This window comes from Spea bombifrons, chromosome 13 (assembly GCF_027358695.1).
Source record: "Spea bombifrons isolate aSpeBom1 chromosome 13, aSpeBom1.2.pri, whole genome shotgun sequence".
Lineage (NCBI taxonomy): Eukaryota > Metazoa > Chordata > Amphibia > Anura > Pelobatidae > Spea > Spea bombifrons.
Window position 1 is genome coordinate 1,551,697 of NC_071099.1, and position 22,883 is coordinate 1,574,579.

The 22,883-nt window shown below is 41.1% G+C and overlaps 1 long non-coding RNA gene across 1 annotated transcript; it reads left to right on the plus strand.

Moving 5' to 3' along the window:
* Nucleotides 1-13,221: 13,221 nt before the first annotated feature.
* LOC128471991 (uncharacterized) lies at nucleotides 13,222-21,997 on the plus strand. The gene is made up of 4 exons (XR_008346139.1): nucleotides 13,222-13,345; nucleotides 20,191-20,386; nucleotides 21,662-21,796; nucleotides 21,885-21,997. It is a non-coding gene; the product is annotated as an uncharacterized LOC128471991 (long non-coding RNA).
* Nucleotides 21,998-22,883: the final 886 nt, after the last annotated feature.

Genomic DNA, 22,883 nt, shown 5'->3' on the forward strand with positions numbered 1-22,883 from the left:
CACCCATGTGCTCTGTTTGTCTCAGTAAGCAGTCTAAGGGTATGTCCTTCTTGGTCTTGTGTGTAGATTCAGTTTATTAATCAGTAAGCAGGTCTTAGCGTTAGGACCCACCGAATATTGAAGTACTTTGGCGTAGTCTTGGGCTAAGCATTCTATGGCCATATGATGTGATGGAATCTCCAATTGTTATCACATAGTCCTAGGCTAGTTCCTGTTTTCATGTTTGTCTGTTGAACCTTTGCCCTCTTTTCCCTGAATCATCTGAGGATTTTGGTTCCTCTCTCCTCTCCCCATGTCCCAGTTAAGATGTCCTATCCTTGCTTAAAGGCGAAGCATTTCCCAGCTTCTCACTCCATCCCTTGTGTTCCTTGTTCCCGCTCCTTTGTGGCTATACTCCCAGCCCGCAACATCCTGCACATGATTCTAGTGCTATGTCTCATGCCTGCTCCAGGGTGCCTGAAGAAAATCTCTAAGTTTTGCTTTGTTCTGGAAAACATCCGCTGTTATGTCAGGGCCCTGGTATGTGGCCGCACAACCCTAGATGCCCACCCGGGAGAGTGCAGTCGCCCTGCACCAGGCCCTGTCCCCTACTGCACAATAACACCTGAACACCATCTTTGGGCGCTCTGGGTTATTACAGTCTTCTGTATAGACCCAGTCCCTGACACATTGACGATGGCATAGTGTGACGGCTCAGGGTTATTGTTTGTGATGCCTGCATTTCCCAGTATGTATTGTAATAATCGTGTGTGCTTTTGTTCCCCCTCACATGTTACCCTTTCCATGTGCCACATGTCCTGCCCTCGGACTTTAACCCCTTCTATCCCGGAAACCATCAACCCCACTGGAGCGTTGTTTTGTGGAGTTGACCCCCGGCTAGTGAGGTGAGGTCCGGGGAGGGAGCCACCTGTAGATTTCTGGCCGACGGGACTTACAGGATAGCGGGGATTAGCCGGCGCGGTTACGGAAGCAACCCCTTCTGTCTGCAACGCGGGTTCTGTCTGGCGGTGAGGGGGGTTAATCTCTGGTATCCCGGGGGCCATGGGAAGACGGAAGCAATGATTGGTGGGTGTAGCCAGTTGCAGTACAGGTCGTTCCCATCACATATAGCATAACTCTTATTAACTGTTATTATTGATGGTGGTATAGGATTACTGTTAACATTATATACTGAGGCAGACATTGACAGTGGTACAGGATAACTGTTATTATTATATACTGAGGCATGCACTGACAGTGGTACAGCATAACACCTATCACTATATACCAAGGCAAACATTGACAGGGTTACAGCATAACACTTATCACTTTATACATGCATTTAGGTACTGTACAACAAGGTGCACGGTGTTGTTGTGGAAGGGGTATACATTCCCCCTCGATTTTGCAGGGTTTTGTATGACATATAGGGCAGGCTGGTGCTCCACCCCACAGTTTACATGCACCTGGAGTGACACAGGATCCAGGCCAGGAGTTTAAGCTGACTCCAATGCACTGGTCAGCTGCAAGTAATTGGCTGCACTGACTGCAAGATAACCTGACCTGTTGGAGAGAGGGAGAGAGAGAGTTTGTTTGGAAGCAGCAGGGCTTGCTATGCACAAAAGAGACCATCAAAAAGGTTGGTGAGATTACGGTTTGTTTAGTTTTAGACCCTGAGTAGTAAGGGAGTTATATGTTAGTATGCGCTCAGACGAGCTAGGCTTTTGTTTATAAGGAAATTGTGTATCTGTATAATCCTGTTAAAATCTGAATACATGGATTACAATTAAATGGTGGTTGATTACCTCACCGAGTCTGTGGCTTTAATACCCTAGAGGACCGTGCTGTTTGGTGCCCTGTGTGGGTGCAGGATCACAGTACATACCTTGTGTTAGAATCATGTTTACTTCAAAGTGTGTAACTGGATTATACTATATCCGTCAAATACACATTACCGGCTTTATAGCTAACAATGCGTATCACGACAGCAGTGAATATATATAAATAAATTGCGTAAATCAATAGGACACAATACCGTGCCTCATAGCCATGCCATCACAAAAATATCCATAAGAAATGTGCGGTATCATGTATCTTTATCTGAAATCTTATTGGATAACAAAAATATCTTATTTATCAAGCACCAAATACAGTTCACATAAAGACAGCTTTAGTATCATTAGTCAATGATTTAAACGGAATGTACAAGACTATAAATTTGGTTCTGTTGATGTATAGTAGCTGATAAGGTCTTCAGACTGGCCCAGTAGGAATGAATGAAATGCTCCACTACCTCCAGTGGTAGAGCCAATGTTGAAGATGACCAACGTCTTTGGGGGGGTGAATCGGTTTGTCTTGTGCCTGAGGTCTGCAAGCTCTGCTGGGGTTTGCCCCAGGCACAGCAAATCTTGGTGACTCTTCTGGATAGATGCATTGCATTGTTCATCAACATATGTCGACAATGAGATACAAAGGCGTTCTCTGCAGATCATCTGTTAGAGGAACATATACCAAGGTGTGCTGTAAAGTTTCATTTCAACACATATATACATCGTCACACACAGGTATTGGTTAACTTAACAAGACAAATGTATATGGACATGACCCAGAATTGTGTTTATACATGTCTATATTGACATGGGAGTTTTTTTGTGTTTATGGGTGGAGGAATTATGCAAGTTTTTGGCTTACAAAAAGTGAAATGAAATAACTAATCTAAATCTTAATTGGCCTGAAATTCAGTGACTTGTCTAGCTTCAACCTTTCAGATGTAGAAACTAAACCAGGGGTAGGCAATCTTCGGCTCTCCAGATGTTGTGAACTACATTTCCCTTGATGCTTTGCCAGCATTATGACTAAGAGCATTATGGGAGATGTAGTCCACAAGATCAGGAGAGCCGAAGATTGCCTACCCCTGAACTAGACTGCTAAAAAATGCTGCTGTTAAAGCCAATGGAAACAGCTGCACTTAAACGATTTAATGGCTTCCATTGCAAAATAGTGTGTGCTAATATGACATTTTAGGCAAATTTTCTAGATAACCGAAAACCTCAACGCATCTAGAAATTTGTAGAAAGGTTTGACCTCAATTAACTCGCTGTTACAGTCTAATACTAACACTCAGCTCATTCACAGAGGAGTCTTAATACAATTTAACACACATACACAATTAAATCATCTTTGCCCGATGAGATATAATGATTGCTGGAATCTCTGTGCAATACAGAAGTGTGTGTGTGTGTGTGTGTGTGTGTGTATATATATATATATATATATATATATATATATATATATATATTATACAGTATGATGTGATTTAAATAAATTGTTTTGCAGTGATCTTCTTAAACAAGCAGTATGTGGATATTCTGTGTTAGTTCACAAAACATTTACACAAGGTTTGAGTTGAATTACTAGTATTTTAGCATTTATTCATTTTTTTTACTTTTTTTTTTATTATTAGTCTGGATTTTAGGTAGTTCAATTAATCAATTCTCACTCTAGATTGTAAACTTGTTTGGGCCATCCCCACCTGTTGTTTCTGTAAGTTCAATTCTTCTATACTACTTGTTATGTCCTGTCTACCCATTGTACAGCGCTACAGAATATGATGGCGCCATATAAAACAGCAAGTAATAATAATAGGCCTACACTGAGTCTGTATATGTGCAAAATAATACTTTTATTGAGCTTGGTGACACATAATATCCCCCAAACCCTCTCCACTGAAGGAAAGAAGTTGCACAAGCGCTATTAGTCAATAGTTGCATCTGTTATAAGGATACAATACGCGTCACACTTATCCATTAGCTGTGACGCTCTGATCACTTCTGCATGTCAATCACGGACAGGTATTCAAGTAGGAGTAGGTTAGGGTTTGCGTTCTTCAAACTTTACCTGGATACATTTCTGTCCTGAGTCAGAAACAGATCATCGTATCAGCATGAAGACAACAAATTGTATCACCATCCTGCTCATGATACCCCCTGTGTTTGGAGATGGGGAGAGCACAGGGTCAAGGTAATTGACAACTGGCTAAATACCGGTAATATCAGGGGCAACACATTACTGTGAGTGGCCATTAATTTTTTTGCATATGGGGGAAAAAGTAATGTGAGTCTTAATGGTAGAAACAGGGGTTTTCGGTTGTCTTGTTGGAGAAGTATAGGGTCATTGTAAATAGGAATTCTAGTTTGAGGTACAGAAACCGTTTCAAGAAAGTAGTCCAAAACTCTCAAGGCTTCTGTGTTGGAGAAACAGTGGCACCTTTGGATTATCCGCCAATGGGGCTAAGGGGCCAAGCTTGTCTACGATGTGAATACTATTGAACTTTCAAAGGAGAATAACTGGAATTCAAAGATATAGCCTGAGGTGTTATAGTAATATTGACTGCTTGAAATAAGCAACCTGGCTCTGTATTTTTGAGAAGCTGCAAAATGTTTGATGGGGTCCATCTCACAGGCAACATATGCAGGTGAATAATTATGGAAAGTGACGCATAATACATCTCTTGTATATTTGTTTCACATATATATTATAATGGTATAAAATACATATTGCTATAAACTAATCGGGTGGGATGTGTTGGCTGAAATTAAAGCTCTAGAATGCCTGTCTGCCGGTTAAAGAGGGCCAGAATGCCCACATGCATTAGATGAGGCTTGCATTAGAAAGTATTTCTCAAAATAAATTAATACTTAACAATGAAAATGTTCTAAAAGAAATATGTCAGAGTATATGTACTGTGTCAGAACCCAAGAAGAAGTGCCACAGCAACACCAACCTTTGGGGGCTATCCGTGATATCTCTGTGTTTGCGAAACGGTTATTCTATGTTGGGCATAAAACGTGTTACAAATGGACTTTTTCAAAGTTGATTCTAGAAAAGACCTCTTAATGGCAAGTAGTAAGTGGCTGGCTTGGTGCTAGAGAATACTTTAGCATTGCCGTCATTTTATGATTGTAGACTAGAACGAACAATGCTCCTCTTTTGGTGTATGCGAGAGGAGGACAATAGTGAGATGATGTTCCCTGTGACATTATTTGTGAAAACACGCACTACATACATTCAATATAACTATACTAATTTACTTTTCACACAGGTTTAGCAATCTATTATTCTGTCAGGTCTTTTGTGATGGAGATGCCCAGTGGCTCGTGTTGCCCTTTATTACCATGATGCCTTCTCCAATAACCAAGGTCCAGCCATTTCCTACCTGAAAAAATCCAAACTCCAGGGAGAACCACATTTTCTGGTAGGTGGACCTGCAAACCACTCACAATAGCTAATTTTGATTGGCATCCATTGTTACAGTAATTTCTGTTGCACAACAATGTAAGAAAAACAATACACGTATAAGACTGAGATGGTTAAGGAGATAAATGTATTTTATTTTGACCTTGGACACACTCTGTTTTGGAAGTGATACAATGATACATGAGATACTTTACATGATGTGGCTGCAGTTCCAAGACCAACACATACTGTATTTCATGTGGATTAAATATATCCGCTATCCTCCTGCTAGTTATCTTGTCCTATACAGTTCATATCCTGAATGAGTATGGAAAGAGAGAAAGCAAAAATGACATGGAATAATAAGGGAGAAAAACATTTAAAAAAAAAAAAAAAGAAAACATCTGGGGAAATGAGAACTTAGCGTAAGGAGTGAAGTGATAATACCGTATGTAAAAAGGAGTAGTGGATGTGTTTTCCTTGATGAATTATGTCCTATTCTTGAAAGAAGAAAGCGAGCCAAGTACGGATCATTTTCTCCACAACTTGTAATTGGATCATGTAGAAGTGGGGAAAAAAGGAGTAGAGAGACAAAGAAGAAATAAGTAGAGTCAAAATTAAACCTTTATTGGTTGCCAGATTTGATCGGAGTGTAAGCTTTCAAAGACATATAAGACATATAAGATGTCTTGAAAGCTTGCAGTCTGTCAGGATTCTATCCTGACTGCAGGATAGTTAAAGTTGTACCCTTTGTTTGCTATAATGAATGTGCTGTGTATTTCTGTTCAGCTGTGTATTTCTGTTCAGCTGTGTTTTGTTATGCTATTACCCTGCCTCTCTCACCTGAAGTCTAGACCACTCACACCTGACCTAATGAACAGGCTTTATATCCCTGCCTCCCAGTGGTGAGTTCATGAAGTTCTCTGGAGCCACAGTTCATGCCAGACTCTGGATCTATCTATTGGATTTGCCTGCCTGCCTGCCTGCCTGCCTGTCTGTCTGTTACCTCTTTGACCTGGACTGCCTACTGGATATCCCATTTTTGCTTGTTACCTGTCCCAGACCCTTTTGGATACTTACCTGGACTTTTCTACCTTCATACCCCCCCCAGAAGTCTGTATTCATGAAATGCCTCCTACTCTGCTGCTTATGGTGAGATGTCTGCTTTGCTTTGTGTAATATACCTATAGCCTAACATTCCGCTTGTGTCATTTGTGAAGTGTGTTTCTATCACTGCGTTCTTACACTCCTGCGCTCTGGACTCCAACATCCAGTTAAGGGCAGTCTGAGTATACTCACCCAATAAAAGTATCATCTTTACTCCACTTTACTACCACATTACCACTCTTTTCTCATACAAATAAAGTGAAAGACTACAATAGGTTGAATGAAGATCACCGTGAAAAAAGGGGAGATGTAAAAGGAAAGAGAGAATTTCAGAAATAGGCTGTACAGAGATTCAACAGGAAGGGTAGAAAAAGTGAACAGAAAACCGACTCCAATTTGTTAGTCTTTTTTCTTACTCTACAGAGAAGCCAGACGTTTGTCCTCCACCATGTTATGTAGAGAGCTCCATAGCCGACAACGATAAATGGTGTGACACAGACAGCGACTGCCCTGGTGATAAAAAATGCTGTCCATACAGCAAAGGAACTGTTTGCAAGACCCCTGCTGCAGGTAACTTTTTTTTTTAACCCACCAGTATCTCATGCATCCTATAATTATGCAATTTTATAGTTCACTAAGTATTCCTTACACTGTTGGTTCAACTTGTTGTTTATGAGTCAAATGTGACCATCTGTGTTATTAAAACCACATACCGCGTCCCCTCTTGATTTTTACCATTGAGGAGAAATACGGTTACATCATGCCATTATATACATTGTCTCATGTATCTGTTCAGTCACTTCTCTTTCAATGAAATCTTCGCTCCACGGTCTGACACAAATCTGGGGCTATGAAGGGGTTAGTGTGTTAATATGTACTATTTCTCTGCATATTTGAACTGGGTATTCATTTCCTTAAAACTTGCCTACACCTTCCTAGACCTGTTTTATAGTTTAAGTGTACTTAACAGACACTACTGAGTGCAGATATTTCCATTGGGTTCCGTAGCAGCTTTTTTTAGCGGTAGTTGTCTAGTTTCTACGTTTTAGGATTTTATTAAAGACGAGTCATTGAATCACAAAACTTATTAGCTAGTCACCTTGGGTGTCTGGAGGGAAGGTGGCAGAATACACAAGAATAAACAAAAACTGGAGACGCAGATTGGGTGAGTATCGTTTGTTGTTGTCCAGCGGCCCGCTGGGCATTTGCCCAATGTGCCAGATGGCCAGTCCGTACCTGTCCCTCTCTATATAATATCTCCTAACAGTCCCATTTTTAAGGACAACAGTAAGCTTGTAAGCCGTGGTGGTGATTTACCAGTTGGGGAGAACAGAGGATCTCCCTAGACTGGCCCACTGAGCTGTAGAATCAACCAAGGTCCTTTAATATATGGATAACATACTGCCACCTTCAATAAGTTACAAAGAGACTGCAAATGCCTCTAACCCCAGCCCTGTCTCGATCAGATGTATAGAAGGTTGGAAGGTGAGATATATGATAGAAGTGTGGTCCTAGACTATCCAGGAGCATAGAGCTCTGTCCACTGCCAGGTACCAGGGATACTTTGGTTGATTTCATAGACGCCACCTTTCAAGATCTCCTTCACTTGTGTTCTTTTCTGTCTCCCTCCTGCTGATAACAGATGTTATGATTTTTTTTAATAAAATGTGGGTGAGCTGAGGTGTAATGAAACATTTTTATTACAGTCCCTGACGGCTTTTGTCCAGCTGCTAAGCCCGATATCCCCATTTGTTTTGTTTCCTGCAAGAACTGCCCCGAGGGGGAGAAATGCTGCCCGCAGAATTGCCGAGACGAGTGTGTAACTGCCCTGCGCTGGTAAGCGAAGGATAAAATGCAGTTTGTATAATGAGGAGCGATAATATGACCTGGGAATAATATCTTTGTGTAAATACAGGTATATGTAGGGGTATCAATAGGGGTTTATGGAGGAATATATAATATACTAAAGTCTACCTCTCTTTTTGAAAAGAAAAACCTAAATCATGTCCTCCACCCAATATTGTATGCATCGGTGGAAGTCACCGAGTGTGTGACAATGATAAGTCCTGTCAGGATGAAGAGAAATGTTGTTCATATAACTGTGGACAGGCATGTTTGCCACCAATTTAAGGTATGTTCTTATAAATATAGCCTTCCTTTATCAGATTCATCTTTCATCGTTCAGCGTATTTTCACCTTTTTTATCCCTCAATTTCATCTACTAACATGCCACCTTTTTAACTCTTACCTTAAAATCAATAAATAATTGGCACTAATGTATGCGGCTTAATTATTACACGACACCAAATCTGAGATCTTATGATCTCGTTAACAGTGTATCCACCCTTGGGTGAAAAATCCCAATTCACTCTTAAAATACTTTATAAAATATAGCAACATACAGTTAAAAGTACCAACTCCCTAAATAACAATGTTATACTTCATACATATTCTTAATAAATTCCCTCCGACATCTGTTCAAGGATTTCTACCTTTACTTTCATGTTTTTGTCCCACTTCTCAGTTCCTGATTTAGCAACGTAGATTTATATCAGGTTCTTATCTTTACCCAGTCTATTATAGTTATTGCCTTCTTTTTCCCTGCCTGAATCGTGTCTGTCTTCATCTTACTCTCCAGACCACCCACCAATTAGTATTTCCATCCCCATAAACTCCAGCGTTTTCCATCACCTCCCTCGATGTACTCCACCACTTTGGAGGACCTTGTCATGCATTGTGTCTGATGGTTCTTTCTACCATTGGGCCTAACACAGAAAGAATGTAAAAGTTCTTTCTGTGTGAGGCCATATATTGGACATCACAATTCCATGCTTCCCACGTGGACCTCTTTATGAGGGACATACTCCATTTTGAAACCAAAGCCCTCTGTCCCCTGATGGCCCTTTCATGTGCAAAGCATATCACAAGCGTATCGCAGTTCCTATGTTGCCACAGTGGATTGTATCCACCGCCTCATTTAATAATCAGTTCCAGAATAGTATTTGATTTACAAATGGAAATTAGTTCAACGTGGTGTTTGTGTGATAGTCCGTGACCATCAGGTTTCTTCTCTTTTCCATCCACAGGTGCATTCTTGTCAACCAGTATGGGCACAAAGAGAACACTATAGTCACTATTTGCCAGAGTACTACTCAGCAGGCTATGTGGGAGCTGGGAACAAATTTGTTATTTGTAATTAAAGATTTATGATTATGCTTTGCAGTCTTTAGATGGTCGTATTCAGAAAAAGATAATAAACTTAGCACAGGCCATGCTTTGTTTTATTGGTTTCGATCATTATTTGTCTCATATGACATCAAACCTCCAAATATTTCAAATGGCCAAAAGAGGTGTGATTAGAGGCATGGCTATGGAGCGGAGATCATTTATGGACGTATAGATATAGGCTTTTCAGTGACTTAGGTTTAGAAAAAAGTTTAATTTTTAAACGCATTTTCTGCTGCTTGATTTATACATTTTTTCGATTTTTGGGGCTCATACGCAACATTCTGAGCTCCTAGAAAACAGGGACATCGAGGGACGGGGCCCAACATGCTTGTCAATAAAAGAGGGACACTTGAGAGGTATGCCATAAAGGAACAAGCAGGTGTACATCATTTAGTTATTGGTTCTTATAGGATGTGCAGTTACCCGAGATTGGTATGTTCATCATGATCTGTGAAATAGTTCCCAAAATGCCTTTGTGTTTTGTTTGCCTCTTCTGATTTAAGCTTTTCTTGTAGAAGGACCTGCATATCGCTTGGTAGCTGTAAATGTCGTAAATAACGCAGGAGAGGTCCAGTTTTGGGACATCTGTACGGCTGTACTGGAGAGATCGGTCCTGCGACGTGGCAGGTGTTCTTCACAGTCCCTTTCCATGTGGACCATACTCTCTTGTTTAACCCCCAAGAGAGGGGTTAAATATTCAGTGTGCCCACATGGAAAAGAGTCACGGAACAAAATCAATATAGTCAACTTCTAGGATGACCACGCAAGCCCCATTTCACATTAAATGTAAAGTGATATCTGGCTGTATATGTGAGGTATAACTGAATACAGAGGTGATTCCAACCCAGGCTGGTCTAAATTGTTGAAACAGGACTGGTCTGATTTAGGAAGGCCTGCTATGGAAGGTCAATGGGGTTTCGTAATGTAGTGTTGCATGAAAACTTGCATCGAGCCGGGTGCATAAAGGAGTGTGAGTGCATAGATTTCTGGGGGCTAGTTAAGTACGGTAATAACATCCGAAATGCTTGGGTATTAGGGATTTTTTAAGTTGTAGGAGAGTAACATGGCTGACTTACCAAAATACCGTTGATTGGGCCTACTTCACAAACACATTTCAAAAAGAGATGCAGGACATTCACATGTATTTGTTTTAAATATACATTATAGTGATTTAACATTAAGTTGTGTCAGAGCTCTGTAGACCACTTGGGACTTGGCAAAGGGGACCAGAATTCCTATATGTTCCAGAATGAAAGAGTGCTGGTACACTGACAGTCTTACTTCTGTGTTTGGAAAACTGGTAAATGATCTGGTAAAATTCTAAGGTAATTTTAATTACATCTGCTCCTTTGTGTTGGAGGACAACGAGGAAGCCTATGATCTGCGGGGTGAGTTATTTTAATTTTTATATTGGAAGTTAAGATGGTTTTATGTTTGGAGAATGGGGCTGTCATTGGTGTGCGTGAAGAGGAAAAGCAACCTCCAGTCCACTGAATGCTTTATTGTTCAACGGGAAGATATGATATGGCCAAAGACTAACCTAGGAGAGTTTAACATTTACACTTCCAGATATTACTGTACATTATAAAAGATCAACCCCAGGGTGAGTCTGCTACAAGAAGAACTAAGTTGGTTCTACATCGTGCACAGAAATATCAAGGAGTTGATAACAATGACTTTTGACAATGATGGTACAAACCGTTACAACATAAGGTTGAATACTAAAGCCTGCCTATAAGGAGGTCAAAATATTAGAGTACAGCTATAGCCCTGCATACTTTCAGTAGAACCATACTTGTCTACCAATGACACTCACATGGACCAGTTACTTTTTGGCCAGGTTCCTATACGTTTATGGCTCTGACACTTTGGAAAAAGATGAGTATGTGGTCAATAAGAAAAATGCACTGTTGGGAGAATTTGAGGCCTAATATTTAAGAACATTTATCTGAATGAAGACTTAACATAAAGTCCCAACAGCAGGAGGAGAATGGGAAACATGGGGTGCCTGTTAACATCTTGCTGACGTCACTCACAATATCTCTCAATAATCTAAAGATTCTAAAGAGCGTTGATTGTCACCACACGCAAATTCAAAGTATTATTTGTTTAGCTCTTGAAATTGTATGTATTTTAACGCACATCTCTTATTTGTGCAAGCCAGAGATCTGATAAAAAAACAAAAGTTGGGGTAATTCGGATTTATTTAAGCTCATTCGTTTTATATGGATTTTCTATTTCAACTTTATGAATAGTAGAAGCATTATTAAACACTCATCCGCATCTACCAGAAAAGCCAGAAGGCTTGTTTTTCCCCCAGAAATCTCATGGTGCTGCCGCAACCACAAGGGATTCTGGGTAGGCAAATGCAAATAAGGTCCACAATGATCACCTTTTGCCTCTATATCCACTTTATAAATGGACTGAACCATGCTTCTTCTACCCCTTAATTTTAGGTAGAAGGGTTTTCCATCACCTTTACCCTCCATAGCTTTTGTTATTGATATCTCTTGTGCTGCTCCAAACCTCAAATAGTAAGCCAGTATCACAACCTCATGATGACAAGTCCCATTAAGGACGAAACAGCTGTCCATGAGTGGTGATCTGTCTACTGCACCTCTTAACCCGGGTTCTGTCTAAAGGCTGTCTTGCACAGTGGGTGTTTACCTTAAAGGGACCCATGTATACAGTGGATATAGAGGCAAAAGGTGATCATTGTTGACCTTATTTGCATTCGCCTACCCAGAATTCCCTGTGGTTGTTCCCAGCTGTCTTCTCCCAGCCAACATACTCGCCGCCCAACCTGGAGTCTCCCCGCCCTCCCCAGTGACTGATGCGAGTGGAGAGGCGGGGCTAATACATTTCTGCTTCCCAGTCCCTCCCTGCAGTCACACTGATGGTTGGCCCCGCCCCTTTCCTTATAGCATCCACACTGCTTAGAAACTCCTCTAACAGTAAGTATAAAATTAATATTTGGGCTGCTGAAAGTTAAGGGAGGTGGGGGTTAATTTAGGGGCAGTTATGGTTAATGGGGTCTTTAGGGTTAATTTAGGGGCAGTTATGGTGTGTGGCCGCACAACCCTAGGTGCTCAACATCCTGGAGAGTGCAGTCGGCCTGAAACGGGCCTTGTCCAACTCCGCCATGCCCCCCAACTGTCCCTATTTAGGTGGGAAAGTCCCGATTTTGGGTCTCTGTCGCGCCTTGTGGGAAGGGTGAGGCGAGATCCGTACTCACCTCAGGTGCAGCTGCGGGTGTGTGTGTGTCTGCATAGCCTGTGTAAGGGCAGTGTGTGTGTGTGTGTGTGTGTGTAAGGGCAGTGTATATGTGTGTGTGTAAGGGCAGTGTATGTGTATATGTGTGTGTAATTCAATGTGTTGGTTATTTTTAATATGCATGTGCTGACAAAAACGAAGTGTGTTTTAAGTGGTGATGTGAGCGTGACATTGTAAAGTGCAATTGCTTGTATCAGTGACCCTCTTTCACATTATGAAATGTTGGGAGGTATGAAAGTTTGTATGGTGCAATCATCATTGATGGGTCTTCTCACTGTAAGGGGGTTCAGACTGGTGGCAACGTAAAGGTGATGAGTATGAGCAATTAGGAAAGGCTCCAAACACTTTTTTTTTTCTCCACACATGTGCCTGCATGCAATACCAAACATTTGCTACTAGGTGTCAGCAGAGGACCTCCACCAGTAGTCGGATCAAGATTCCTGAACATCATCCATCTGATGCAGTGAGGAAGGAGATGCTTGCCAGCCTAGGACCCGATAAGCTGCAGAGATCAGACAGTTGGGTAAGTACTCATCTTAACAAAAGGTATAAGAAAACACCATCTTTGCATTGTATATACGGTAGCAGGCTACACATTCCATTGTAAATGTTAAAAGGACATCTGCATCCAGGGCTAGGAAAATTGTCCCGTGGCCCCCCAACTTCACCAAGCCACGTTTTCACCTTTGCCCTAAACAGCTTATCAGTGCCATTCTAACCCCCAAACAGCCTGTTTGTACCATCTTTGCCCCAGCTTGTCAGTGCCCCCAAACAGCTTATCTGTGCCACCTTTGCCCCCAAACAAGTTGTCTGTGCCTTCTTTGCCCTGCCCCCAACATACACTCTTATACAAATTACACACACTTACTCATACTCCCTAACACACACGCACATTCATTCTAACACACTCCATCTCACCCCAGTTACACATCCATGCTCACACACACAACGACACATCCATGCTCACACACACAACTACACATCCATGCTCACACATACTCATACACACACAATTACACAGCCATGCTCACATGCACATATATATAATATATGTACATACCGCCGCCCCCACTTACCTCTCACCTCTCCAGCAGCCTCGGTTTCACTATGACTCTGATACATTCCTGTCTCCCCTTGCCGTTCACAATAGTTTAGAAAGGGCCCATGTGACCTGGACCGGTGCAGTGCATATTTATCTGCCCTTTCCAGCTACACAGGAGACTGCAGACACGGGGACATCTGGATACTACCGCAGGCTTCCCCTAATACAAACGTCCCTGCTTTGATATGAGGAGGGAAGCCAAAAGCATGCATATTGAAAAACAGCGAGGCATAGGTTTATAGGGCAAACTATAATTACTGTATTTATTAAATAGTATGTACTATAAAATGCATATAAAAGGGAATAGGAGTTGCAGAAAAGGTGTAGTGGTTACATTATGTTTCCAATCGGTGGCCCGCAAAAGCCCCCCTGGGCCCACCCCTCCATTAGGGACAGCCCCTACTATGTGTATAACATATATGGGAAAAAAATTTTTTTATCTTAAATACCGTATTTGCTCGATTATAAGACGACCCCCCAAAATCTGAATATTAATTTAGGAAAAAAAGAAAAAGCCTGATTATAAGACGACCCTATAGGAAAAAAGTTTTACTAGTAAATAAATAATAATTCATGTAAACTATTTGTTTTTAATTTCAACCTGCCCTCCAGTTATGCACATCTGCCTCCCAGGCATGCCTTATACCCTCCTATATGCCACTCTGTCCCATGAAATGCCTTTTCACCCCCTATATGCCACTCTGGCATATAGGGGGTTAAAAGGCATATCATGGGACAGAGTGGCATATAGGGGGACACTTACATACCCAGACACTAATATACCCACCCAGACACTTACCTACCCACCCAGACACTTCCCTACCCACCTAGACACTTACTGAGACACTTACACTTACCCACTTACCTACCCACCCAGACACTTACACTTACCTACCCACTCAGACACTTACCTACCCACCCAGACACTTACCTACCCACTCAGACACTTCACTCACCGCGATGCCTCAGCAGGCGCTTGCTGCAGCTCCCACGGGATTACAGCATGACGCTATGTGACCCTGCTAGGCCCCACCTCCTCCAGAAAATTGAAGAGGTCTGCTTTGGGACAGCGCAGTACCGCCGGGTTCCGGTCCTGCTTCTGGAGGAATCTCCCCAACCGGCTCTTCTTCCCCGCAGTGGGCGGGCTATCCCGGGAGCAGGAAGGTATGCGCTTATGCAACCTCGGCTGCTGCTGGCACTTTCACCGGTGCTCGGTGATAGACGCCGGCAGCAGCTGAGGTTACCATACAGGAGGATCCAGGTCCCCTGCAGCGATGCGGGGGATCTGGATCTTAGTCTAATAGTCAGACCTCATTTGAGGTCTGATTAGAAGACGACCCCGATTACAAGACGAGGGGTATTTTTCAGAGCATTTGCTCTGAAAAAAACCTCGTCTTATAATCGAGCAAATACGGTAATTAATTCACTCAGCATGCATATTATATTCTTGCAACGCTACACGTGTTGATTACAGGGCGAGGTCCATAGATTATATGATATGAATTGAAGGACCTGACAAAAGTTATAATCTAAACTTGCCTGGCTGGTCCAGTTACAAAATATGATCCTTATTAAATAACCATTAATTAGAGGCTGAAAGAAAACTTCCTGTTATGGTTTTCTGCTTCTGTTATTTGATAAGTTTATGCAAAGTTATTGTCGTCACAGTGTGCACAGTTCACTATTAAACTCATGAAGCTTCACACACCTTACTAAGAGTTATTATACTGCAAATGGTAACGTGCGATGAGAGATACTGCCCAATGTTTCAGCCGTCAGGAGATGTGTCTCAGCCCCCAGCATTGAAATGGTTAAAGTGACCCAGTCGGGTCCTGCTTACACCTTTTGACTTTGTTACGGTACAGAAAGAGCAACCTTTGCGCCCTAACGACATTTCATGCAGTAAATGATTTAAAAAGGTCACAGGTTGACAGTTCGTTTCTATTTTTATGATTATTTTATTATTTTTGGTACCAACAATTGCACATGCTACATACATCTTTGGTAAGGCTTCATGACATGAAGCGTGTTGATTAGAGTTTGTTATATGACGAGGGTGGTACAAATTATTATATAAAGGCAGAGCGAGATTGAGGGTATCCGTCTGGGGATGTAGACCGCAGGACCTGATCTGCCAATGGAAGTATTTGGTCCCTCTGGCCACCACGCAAAATAAATATTCAATGGAACATAATCCGGGAAGACTCCTTAAATCACTTATTCCTCCTAGTAATGAAATCAAAGGTGGCTTCCCATAAGTTGTGGAATTTGGGGCAAAGTCTCCACGTAATAAACAGTGAACCTGTGTCCGAGTAACCTCTCCAACATGAGTGTGTTGTGGAGCCAAGCACCACCTAATCAGAAACGTGTAGAATGTTCATGTAAAGATTTATTGGCTTGGATATTGGTTGTTCCCACTCTTCTTTAGTGATGGACTGAAAGCCCCCCCATCTTAGCATGTATAGGTATTTTACAGGGATACTTTAGGTCAGGAATCTTACTAAGATTCAGGGGTGCTGCTGAAATGGCCAACATGTACACAAAACAAAGCAAGAGATCAGCGCACACCCAGCAAAAACTATGGAAAGCACCTATCTGAGCATAAATGTTTGGGATTCCGTCGCACTTTATGGCCAAATATTGCCTCACCGCCACTACGTCAAAGTACCCCAAGTTTAGAGAGTCCTGTCTGATTTATCATGGCTATATTCCTTACCAAGCAGCTGAATCAATGGGACGGCGCTGCATTTAAGCCACCAAGACTTTCAAGAAATGTAAAGCCACCATTAATGAGGCACCTGTGCGGCAGGTTAGATAAATGATTAGAATGTTGTCAACAAAGAAGACAAATGTTTGCTTCCTTCACCTTTGAAGCTCTTAAAAGCTACTGTGTTCTCAAGAGCCAAAATGTAGGCTAAATAAATACTGATTAAGCCTTGGACAGGAACCTTAAGTATGTGAGCCGAAGGTACTCGAGAACTATGCCTGTGAATTCTTAGCTCACCTTGGGAGGATAAATGAGAAATATTTTGTTTTTCTTCTCTAGGGTGTAGTATTTTTGGCCAGCTTGGTATAAGCCTTGTGTGCTTGGGAAAAGGAAATTGGTTTAAGCATCCTCTAGGCTAATTTATTTCGCAACTGCAGTTGCTTGAGTTCCTGTTTGTCATTAGTTGTGTAGTTTTATTTTGCAGTCTAAGCGCTTTTAATTTGTGGAGAAAGTTTACGAGTAGTAGGTCGTAATAAAGCTCCTAAGTATAGCCTTGCCTGCCAGAAGCTTTGAGAAGACATCCAAGTCCACTCTCCAGCAACTTGCTTAAGTTTCTTTCTGAGAGACTTTCCCTTTTCTGGTGGTGATTTTGGATTAAAATCTCAAAACTCCATCTGTCTTCTGTAGAACTGGTTTCATGGCCTCATCTGTACTGGATGCCATTTTGTCCGACCACCAGTGTCATGTCAATGAATCTTGATAGATTAACAGGCAATTAAGCTAATTGAGATGTAGTTTTTGCATGGCATGATGATATCTCCTTTGACATTTTTAGGTTTGGGAGGGCCTTGAAACATATTTATTATAATATTTTGGGCAATGTCTCTCAGGATAGATATAAACTTTACATCTAGGAACCCATGTTGCATAGATGTGACTGATTCAAGTAAATTCTCAAGTTGTTTCTGCGTGACATGTCTTCCAAGTCTTCAAATTTCATCTGAGAGCTTGTCAAGAGTGTTGACTAACCCATTATGGGCATCCACAAACCCATCACGCTTATTTTCCACTCTGCTGGTTCGGTCACACATTTTTGGAGATTCTTACTTTGTTCAGATGCAAGAGACTTAAAATCAAACTTAAATTGGTCTCAAAGATCTCAACTCCTGCTTCTGCTGTTTAATGTAACCTACAGATGCAAGGTCATTTGAGGTCCCCCTTCACCCCTCCATTTGCAATCAACAAAGCCAGGTCTTCTTCTGTGTGCCCTCATGCTGGTAAATCCTTGGTCTTCTTTTCTGTGCCAAAAATATACATTCATCTTGCTGCTGGTTAACTTTGGCATTGGGAAGCCATCTCAAAATCGCTGTTATTGGGGACGTGAACAGTCTTCCCTGTCTTAGTCAAAACCCCCACACACTCTATTGCCATCACGAAGACACACCATTCAATCCTTTGGCTCCTGGCAGCCCCATTGGTTGTGCAATTTGTGATGAAGTAATATGATGTATGGGCTTACTCACAGTTTGCAATGCTGACTCACCAACATTTAAACAATTAAAGTAGGAGGAAATACAGCATCCTTATCTCATCTTAGAGATTTAGCTATAGCATAACAAAGGGATGCACATTTTATTTATGAAATGTATAATATAGATCTATATTAATATAATATTAGTGAAGGAGTGTATAGTACAGCACCTCCTAGCTGTACCAGGAGATCAAGGCGAAGAAAACATCCTGAAGTCAGTAAGTCAAAAGAGTAACTCCAAGTTCCCACTCAGATTAGTAAATCCCTACTGATGTTGAGATTTTTATGAAGGGCTCTTCCTAGTAAGTTTTACAGAGCATAGCTGCTAATGTGCTGGTTATCAAGGTTGGTTTTCTAGATATACTACACTAATTAACAAGTGCTAATTACCAACTATAATACTACCTCTTTACAGATTAATTTCTGGGTATAAAACCCAGTATTACAAGTAACTAAATATTATGCATGGATTGCCAACTCTGACTACATCTGGTAATAGGTATGTAAAATGATCACGTTTAACAATAGTGTGAAAATAATCCCCGCTTACCTGAAAGTGTGTAACTGGATTATATCGGTCCAATAATCTTATCACGACCATAACTTTAATTACACATCTACCATATAATCACTCGCTCATTGCCAACTCCAATCCTATATAATTAGTTACTAGTTAACCAAATCTGGAATACCAGACACTATATGACCTACTGTGAACGTTTCCTTTCTAATTACCAAACCCAAACCATTCTAATTACGATCTCACATATTCCCCACTTCTTAGAGGATTTAAAATCCTCGGTCTCTCTTTCCTGCCCTGACGTCCCTCCTAGGAATCTAGAATGGTCAGTCCTGGCACACTAGGCAGGTTCCTGGTTGTCCACTGCCTGGCATAGCTCCATACTCACCCGACCTGCAGCTCCAAGTGCCAGGGCCATCTCATTATCCCCAGTCCGGTCCTAGTTAATGAAATGCACGTCCTCAGTAATGCTAGAAAATAATTGTAGTTACATTACACATAATATCTTGTTTGAAGTCACTTTAAAGGTATTGGTAGGTCACAAACACGTGAATAACTCACCAGTAACACAATTACTACCATCCCTGTGATGTGCCCGCTGCCTGGTATCTAAACAATGGACACGCGTTTTGTTTTATGACATTCTCAGAACTCTGGGGTGGGGTGTGTGGGAAATGAGGTCAAGCACTCTTGTCACAATTCAAAGAAGAATTCATCATCTGTCAGATGCAAGATTCTCTAGAAAGGGCTGAGCTGGCCCTTTATATTGCATAATTAAATGGGTGAGGACATTTTAGAGAAGTGTCACTTAACTATACATTACACAGGGCCAGCAGAAGAGTTGGAGCTTCATAATGTACAGTAAAGTCAAAGAGCCGAAGCATAACTCACCCTTTGGTCATTAAACTCCATTGTGTTAAGTACATCTCTATAAAACAGCTTTGTGTTAAGTTAAAAACACAACGTGTCCATTAAGGCTGGCAACCTAAGATGTCTAGTAGGAGGCATCTGATCTGGCTACATGAACTGGGTGCTGGTGGGTTCATTGATGAACCTAGATGTAAGTAGGGAGTGCTTGTATACTCATTTGCTCGTGGTAGTTACTACCGCTGCTACTTTGGGTGAGCTGGTAAAGATTACAACCTGGAACAGGAGTAAGGAGAGCACTAGTAAGAAATGGGCTCTTAAGATCTTCTCACACTCCAATGGTATTTTCCGAGTAGTTTAATATGTCGATTGAAAAAAACACAAATATCAGTTGCAAAATTGCTATTTTACACTTTTTACCTATATACCGGTGTGTGTGTGTGTGTGTGTATGTATATATATATATATATATATATATATATATATATATATATATATATGTATATATATGTATGTGTAAGTGAATGAATGAAATAATGCTTAGTTAATGAATAACTGTTGTTTATGAACAATAATGAATTAATATAAACTCCTGCCACACATCTCAACACGATGTGACTACACATTCGTCATTGTTTCAGATCTCCTGAATGTTCCTGTGTGCCAACAATGGATAACGCTTAAGTAGGAGGAGGTGACATTTCTTCTTTCCTGGATGCATAAAACCCTGTTCCAAATCAGAGGCAGCTCAGTGCAGCAACATGAAGACAGCACACTTTATCTCGCTCCTACTGTCGCTCTCCCTGTGTGTGGAAAGGGGAAAAGCACAGACTACAGGTAAATAATAACACAGAGAAATGAGTCAGGAGTTGGCAAAATGGAAATGTGGCTAAAAGATGTGAGTCAGGAGAAAGAGCTTAGAAATAGGAGGTTACATTTGTCTATTAGGCAACGTGATTGTAGTGGTAGAAGTAGGTTGTTGGTTCTGTTGTTGGGAAATCATGAGTTGGGTTTTAAGTGGAAGGCCATCAGGACCATTTGGTTTGGGCTACAGAAATGCATTTGGGAAACTGGAATGCTATATGGTGTGTTTATATATGTGCATACACGGTATCTATAGATATATAAATACATAGATAGATATACTGTGCTATTGTTATAGAAATTGTAAGTAGCCCTTGTTGCGTTGGAACACGAGCCTACGCTTTGGATACATTGTTTTGTTGTATTATTAGAACCTCCAATTATTGGAACAATAATGTTCTTTATTTGGAGAACTACATCGTCTTTAATGTGTATGTGCAAACAGGGAAAAGAAAAAATGTCGGTGTGCTAAGCTAGTCACAGGCTCAAATAATACAAATGTGTAATACGAGGCCTACCAAACAGGTGTAAGCATGCTGCAAAAACAGTGTATTGGCTGTACAATGTATATGTATGTGTATGTGACAAGGAAAAAAGTGATCCCCAGGCCACAAGATCCTTTATTGTTGGGAGGGTGTGATAGATGGCTGAACAAAGATATGTTAAACTTTAACCTAATGTCAAGCACTTGAATCCCCTGATATAACTATGCATTATAAGAGTGAGCGTCTTCTGCATGTTCTACATGATGTCTCATTGTATCAGGTAGTTGAGATATGCAGCTCTCCTGTAAGCTCCTGGCAGGGTTAGACACCAGCATATTTCCAGGCAGATAGCTCACTGCATACACCAGTGATTTCCACAAACTTTGTGATGGACACTTTGTAACAAAAACAGTAGGGAAAGTACAAGTTGTCTTTGAGGGTTTAAAGTCCTGTTGCTTTTAAAGATCAGCAGATATGTAGAAAAAACTTTCATTAAGAACATTGAATTCGTTATACAAGAGGTGGAACTCCTGGCAAAGGATCAGTGCGTATATGAGAAAAGGAAAGATGTCTACGTACCATGGCCATATGGCCACAGCTTAGGCACTGCTGATGGTGCTAATGGGAATTCCAAATTCAATTGTCTAGAATACCGGTAATTAGAGGGCAAAGATAATGAGCGTTTGGGAGCCTATAAGACTGGGTGAGTCTTCTTTTGTGGTCAACTGGCTTGTAACAAACTAACATCCTTATTTCTGAACAGCTAACACAACTTGTCCTGAAGTGGAGGATGGAGCCTTAGGAAAATGTGGCCCGTCGTGTGTAGATGACGCAGAATGCAAGCCTGGCCAAAAGTGTTGCCCGGACACCTGTGGACAACTTTCCTGTAAAATTATAGGTATGGCATGGGTTATGTGGTGGTGGCTCCTGGGTTATTACTCACGTTGGTTCTTGTCTTTAAAACTACCCTCTTCTCTTACCCTCAGGAAGATAGCAGAATGCGATCACCTGGAGAATAGGTGCGTGGGAGAGAAATCTCTAAATCTGACTTGTTTATAAAAATAACTCTAAATGCCGTTTTATAAAGCGTAAACCTTCATTATGCTTGTTGGAGATTATTTCATAACAAGGAGAGAGACAGAGAGAGACAGAACCCCTGTGTTTTACTTTCACAATAATGGCTTAAAGAATTACAGCTTTGACTTGAGAGGACCCCCACCACCATCGTCTTTTTTTTGTTTGGGGTGAGGGAATATTTATTTTATCACCAGCTAGTTCCATCACTCTTTTCCAGCAGTCTCACTGCCACACGCCTAGCCCAAATTCACTGCTTGCTTTATCTTTTTAAATGTATTCCTCCAATACGATTTTTTTTTCCTTTCCTTTAAAATATATTTTATTTCCATCCATTATTTCTCATTTCATCTTTTTTCTATTTATGATGTTTTAGCTTGTATATTTTATTTTATAGGGTGGTGAATGGGGGATAGTCAAGAGGTTTGTTTTTCATATATTTTAAGAATCTGATCTCCTTGGATATGGTGTACAATTGGTTGTATTCCTATGTATCTAGACCGTATCTTCCCATTGGTCTCCCCTGCTTTGATTTCTGTACCCCTTGGTATTTCATATACACTGAAAATGCAATAATTGTTACATTAAAAAAATGTATTCCTGGCCCTGTTCCATCTTTGTTCTTGTTTATACTATGCTTGATGTTTTTAAGGTTCTGCTGTTCAGTCCCCATGCCCATCCCCATCCCATCCCCATCCCATCCTCCATGATTGTCCACATTTAGACTCATGATGTGGTGCTTCCCGTATTGGTTTGGTGTCCTGCAGTATCGACTGCTTTGTCACATTATACGTTCATTACTGCATTCATTTTGTCTTCAATACTTCTGCTGGATGAGGCCTGGTACTCACACCACGATCAGACTTGGGGAATCTGCAGGTGTTATTTAAACTAATTTAACGAAAATATGG